The following is a 6,000-nucleotide window of genomic DNA, read 5'->3' as shown; positions in this document are numbered from 1 at the left end:
CGTCCCACAGAGAGAGAGAAAAGAAAGGGGGAGGAGGGGGAGAGAAAAGAAGCAAGGGGGAAGAGGGTGGGTGAGAGAGGGGAGGAAGAGAAGTGACTCCCATACCAAACACCTTTCATCTCAATCTCTAAATCTTCTCTAAGTGCTATGACACTATTTTAATACTGTTATCTATGACCTAATTATAGTATTTCGGGGATATCAGAAGTCTGCATGGTGCCTTTAAAAACAGAAGAATGTTTGAATGTATGGCTAATGGCAAACAGCACATCATGTTCATATTCACAGGTTTTCACTACTTGTGAACAGTTGACTATTTTCTCAGCGTTGGTGTGTATGACTATAACAGGATATAAGTGTCTGTTTGGGGCGTAGCTCCCTTCCTCTCTGTCCCTCTTCCGGTCCCCCTGTGGTACAGGATTATAATCGGTCTGGAACAGATGGCCTCTCTATAATCCACCAGCAGGGAAGGCCACCGTGGATGTACTCTCCACCGTTCCCTCTATCCCTCCAAAATGACATAACAATAACGAGGCTATATACAGGGGGTACCGGTACTGAGTCAATGAGGGGGGGTACAGGTTAGTCGAGGTCATTTGTACATGTAGGTAGGGGTAAAGTGACTGCATAGATACTAAACAGCGAGCAGCAGCAGTCAATGTAAATAGTCTGGATGGCCATTTGATGAATTGTTCAGCAGTCTTAAGGAGTCTTTTGAACCTAGACTTGGTACTCTGTCACCGCTTGCCGTGCAGTAGCAGAGAAAACAGTCTATGACTTGGTTGACTGGAGTCTTTGACCATTGTTTTGGGCCTTCCTCTGACACCGCCTTGTATATCGATCCTGGATGGCAGGAAGCTTGGTCCCAGTGATGTATTGGGTCGTACGGACTACCCTCTGTAGCCATACCAGGCGGTGATGCAACCGGTCAGGATGCTCTGTAGCTGTTGAACTTTTTGAGGATCTGGTGACACATGCCAAATCTTTTCAGTCTCCAGAGGGGAAAAATGTGTTGTGGTGCCCTCTCCCGACTGTCTTGGTGTGTTTGGACCATTATAGTTTGTTGGTGATGTGGACAGCAAGGAACTCTCAACCCGCTCCACTACAGTCCCGAACGATGTTAATGGGGGCCTGTTCGGACCCTCCTTTTCCTGTAGTCCATGATCATCTCCTTTGTCTTGCTCACATCGAGGGAGAGGTTGTTGTCCTGGCACTGGACAACGCTGGGCCAATTGTGCGCCACCCTATGGGACTACGTCAGGCGAGCAATACCTCGAGACTTCTTAAATATTAGACATCGCGCACCAGCAGTTATTGACAAATAGACACACACCCCCGCCCCTGATCTTACCAGACGTAGCTGCTTTGTCCTGCCGATGCACGGAAAACCCTGCCAGCTCTATATTATCCATGTCGTCGCTCAGTCACGACTCGGTGAAACCTAAGATATTACCATTTTTAATGTCCCGTTGGTAGGATACTCTTGACCGTAGATCATCCAGTTTATTCTCCAGTGATTGCACGTTCGCCAATAGAACCGATGGTAGTGGTGATTTACTCACTCTTCTCTGAATCCTCACAAGGCACCCCGACCTTCTCCCTCTGTATCTCCACCTTTTCTTCACGCAAATGACAGGGATTTGTGCCTGGTCTCCGGAAAGCAGTATATCCTTCGCATCGAACTCATTAAAGAAAAACTCTTCATCCAGTTCGAGTTGAGTAATCGCTGCTCTGATGTCCAGAAGCTTTTTTTGGTCATAAGAGACGGTAGCAGCAACTTTATGTACAAAATAAGTTACAAACAATATGAAAAATAAAAAATTGCCATTATCATCACCATTATCTTCGCCACTATCTTGCAGAGTATTCAACATATCTTCTAGATCAAAGTATATTATTTTGTATTGGTAGTCCATGATGAAATGATAGCTTGGCTACTGTGCGGAAGGACAGATCTCTCTCTCCCTCCCTCCATCCTCTCTCTCCCTCCCTCCATCATCGCTCCGGTCAGAGATAGACAGATGTCTCCCACACCGTATGCCCTCGCTGGTATGTGATTGAGAGCTCGCTCTTTCTGTCTGTTATTGATCTCTGTTGGGTAATGGTGCCGTTTCCCGACAAGCCCAGTCCAGGGTTTGATAACCTGGAAGTAGATGGATGTTGTTCCTGGTCTGATATGAGTGGCCAGGCTCTGGAGCGTTGACTATGGTCTGGAAGGGTCAACAGGGTTAACAGTGGCCCTCTGGGCTTACAGTAGAAAGTCCAATATGACAGAATAGAGAGGAACACTACATACTACAGCTGCATTGAGGAACGATCCAGTGTTTCACTAGTACTAACCATCAGCATTTTACTACTTCCCTTTCTAGAATAACTACACTAATAAAACACAGCAGGAATACGAATACACACACACACACACGCTCCCTGAGCTATGGTTTGATATGAGAGGACCCAGCCCCCAACTCTCTCTCCTCCATCGCCATGGTAGCAGACACTTCCTGCTGACCTCCAGTTGGTTGTCAAGGTTTCGTGAATCTGAATCAAGGGCAAGGTGGACACACAAGAGCACATCCACACACACATGAGACCGTTAACACACACATACACACACACGTACGCATGAATGCACGCAGGTGCCCAGACGCACACACTCCACATGAGGTTGGTGGGACCTTAATTGGGGAGAACGGCTCATAGTAATAGCTGGAGTGGAATAGGTGGAATGGTATCAAATACGTCAAACAAGTGTTTGATACCATTCCATTTGCTCCGTTCCAGCCATTATTATGAGCAGTCCTCCCCTCAGCAGCCTCCTGTGACACACACACACACACACACACACACACACAAATATCCAAAGATCTGATTATCTACTATACCTATTGGCAGCAGATTATGGCCCAACCCAACCCAACAGGGAGTAGCCTAGATAGACGTTATAATCTAGAGAGTAGAATCTGTAGATTCTGACTCAAACTGCTACAGAATGTCAATGTGTTTTTTGTTGTCATTTAGAATATGTGAATATCATCAAACTGTGCACTGCAAGTGTTTTAGAGTAATCTCTTCGAGAATGTGTGTACATCTATGTGTGTGTGTGTGTCCGCATAATGCAGTGGAGTCAGTGTTGGAGTAGTTCCAGGGAGCAGGCCCAGCCCTCTGCCTCTCTCCTCTCATCCCTCCTCCAACACAGAAACATACAGCATCAAAACAGAGCAGCTATATAAAGAGGTATATGAATGTCAGAGAACTCACTCTGTGTGTGTGTGTGTTTGCTGTCCCTGTTTCCGAGGCTGCGGCACAGATACACACATGCAAGAGGAAATAAGAAATACCCCCAATCTGATCTGACCTGATCGATGGCCCTATGACATAAAACTGTGGACCAGATGAGAGGATAGAGCCAGTTTCCTCTAGCTGATCCCAGGTCAGATCTGGCCTGATTGAGGGCCCTATGACATAAAACTGTGGACCAGATGAGAGGATAGAGCCAGTTGCCTCTAGCTGATCCCAGGTCAGATCTGGCCTGATTGAGGGCCCTATGACATAAAACTGTGGACCAGATGAGAGGACAGAGCCAGTTTCCTCTAGCTGATCCCAGGTCAGATCTGACCTGATGGTTCCAGTTAGGTTTAGGTGTCAGTAGGGTAGTGATCATAACTAGGCTATCACTATGCTGTTCCAATATTAAGACACATAACATAACTCCCTCCATCCTGCCTCACATCCTGCCTCACTTTGTGATGTTAATCTATGGTACCTCCCCCTCTCTTTCAAACTGTAACAGTCTCTCTCTCTCTCTCTCTCTCTCTCTCTCTCTCTCTCTCTCTCTCTCTCTCTCTCTCTCTCTCTCTCTCTCTCTCTCTCTCTCTCTCTCTCTCTCTCTCTCTCTCTGACCGTGTGGCTTCAGTTACAGCCTAGCTAGGACTACAGAGTAGAGAATTGATCTCAATGTGTATGTCTCTGGAAGAGTCACTCTAGATGCAGGTTTCACAATTGAACACATAACAGAGGATTCTCCATCTCAATAGAATAGAAACTATTTTTTCCTCAATAGCAGTCGTGGGTTCGTTATGTTGTTAGTCGTGGGCTACAGGGATTGTTTGGGAGATTCTCATTTGGGCAAAAGACCTCAACTCCTCCGTCCTCTTTTCTCTGAAAACCGATAAATGGTTGAGTGGTCGAGGAGAGTGTTTTGATCCCTTTACACATGCATTTGGGGATTCCACCCCTGTAAATGTCATTTGCCCGATGATGTGTGAGTGGAGAGGGAGAGTCTCATTTCATACGAGTGCATTTGTTTCCATGTTTCCTCTCCTCTCCTCCCCTCCTCTCTCCTCAATAAAGAGGGAAGGAGGGGATGGAGGAGTTAGCAAAACCAATTGAGAATCTCCCATGGTCCCTGTGAGCTCCCTGTTTAGTCAGGTTTTGGGGAGTAAGGGTCAGAGTGGTCTTGAAAGTCTTGGTAATTAAAGGTTAAAGCAAGTAGTCTGTAGTGAAGTTATGGTCAAGCTGTATAGTCAGTCTGTATAGCCTGGGTGCCAGTCTGTCAGAATGGCTCTTTCCGGTCAACAGGCTGTATAGCCATGTTGAGGCTGTGTCACGGCTACAGTGCATCTGCTCTGTGTGTTCAGTGTGGCAGTAACAGGCGAAGCTCTCCCTATGATCTGGCTACCACCCTCATATACATGCTATCACACACATGGAGGGAGAGGACGAAAGAACAGACACAGTCACAGAGAGAGAGAGAGAGAGAGAGAGAGAGAGAGTGTGTATTATAGTATTATTTGGGTTATTATTATTTTTAGTATTATTTTTGTTTATTGGTGGATATTTCTTTCCTTTTCTTTTCCCCCCCAATTGTTTTCAATCATAGGCATGTAATACCATTGACAGCCATTACAAATAACCATACCACAATAGGGAAGTGGGAGTTTAAAGGTTCAAAGGTCTCCCAGACTACCTGCCACACCTCCCCCAGAACACCCTTTGAGTTGTTGCTGTTTTAACCCTGTAACCACGCGGAATTAACCCTGTAACCACGCGGAATTAACCCTGTAGCCACGCGGAATTAACCCTGTAGCCACGCGGAATTAACCCTGTAGCCACGCGGAATTAACCCTGTAACCACGCGGAATTCACCCTGTAACCACGCGGAATTAACCCTGTAACCACGCGGAATTAACCCTGTAACCACGCAGAATTAACCCTGTAGCCACGCGGAATTAACCCTGTAGCCACGCGGAATTAACCCTGTAGCCACGCAGAATTAACCCTGTAGCCACGCGGAATTAACCCTGTAACCACGCAGAATTTACCCTGTAACCACGCGGAATTAACCCTGTAACCATGCAGAATTAACCCTGTAACCACGCAGAATTTACCCTGTAGCCACGCGGAATTAACCCTGTAACCACGCAGAATTAACCCTGTAACCACGCAGAATAAATGCGGAAAAAATAGACGTTCATCCATTATGCATCAAATTTCAAAGGGAAACCAAGAGATCTTGTTGAGAGAGAGAGATATACAGAAAGACAGGGATAGAAAACATCTCCTGAGTTTGTGTGTAAAAAAAGAACACCGTCTCTTTAAAGAGTTGCCCTGCGCTAGCAAGGAATTCTGGCAGAGATAGAGTCTGTGTGTGTCTGCTCTGAACAGGACTTTTATTTTTAGCCTGGTATAAACAGACCCAGTTGGGAGCCCCTGCCTAGTGCCTGGTTCTCAGGCCACCTCAGCTCAGCAACACACACACACACACACACACACACACACACACACACACACACACACACACACACACACACACACACACACACACACACACAATGCACTCTGTAATCTAACACAGACAACCCAACCAAATCACCAGCACCACAGCGATCCACTGAATATGTACAGACTCAATGAGTATAGCCTTGCTATTGAGAAAGGCTGCCGTAGGCAGACCTGGCTCTCAAGAGAAGACAGGCTGTGTGCACACTGCCCACAAAATTA

General features: G+C 46.4%; 1 protein-coding gene across 1 annotated transcript in view; it reads right to left on the bottom strand.

Annotated features, from left to right (window-relative positions):
- Positions 1–6,000, bottom strand: part of schip1 (schwannomin interacting protein 1) — a 59,231-nt gene that overhangs the window by 31,158 nt on the left and 22,073 nt on the right. The gene's annotated exons all lie outside the window — the stretch shown is intronic.

The sequence above is a fragment of the Oncorhynchus tshawytscha genome, linkage group LG13 (assembly GCF_018296145.1).
Source record: "Oncorhynchus tshawytscha isolate Ot180627B linkage group LG13, Otsh_v2.0, whole genome shotgun sequence".
NCBI lineage: Eukaryota > Metazoa > Chordata > Actinopteri > Salmoniformes > Salmonidae > Oncorhynchus > Oncorhynchus tshawytscha.
Note: the sequence above shows the minus strand (reverse complement) of the source record. Positions and strands in the feature narration are given on the sequence as shown.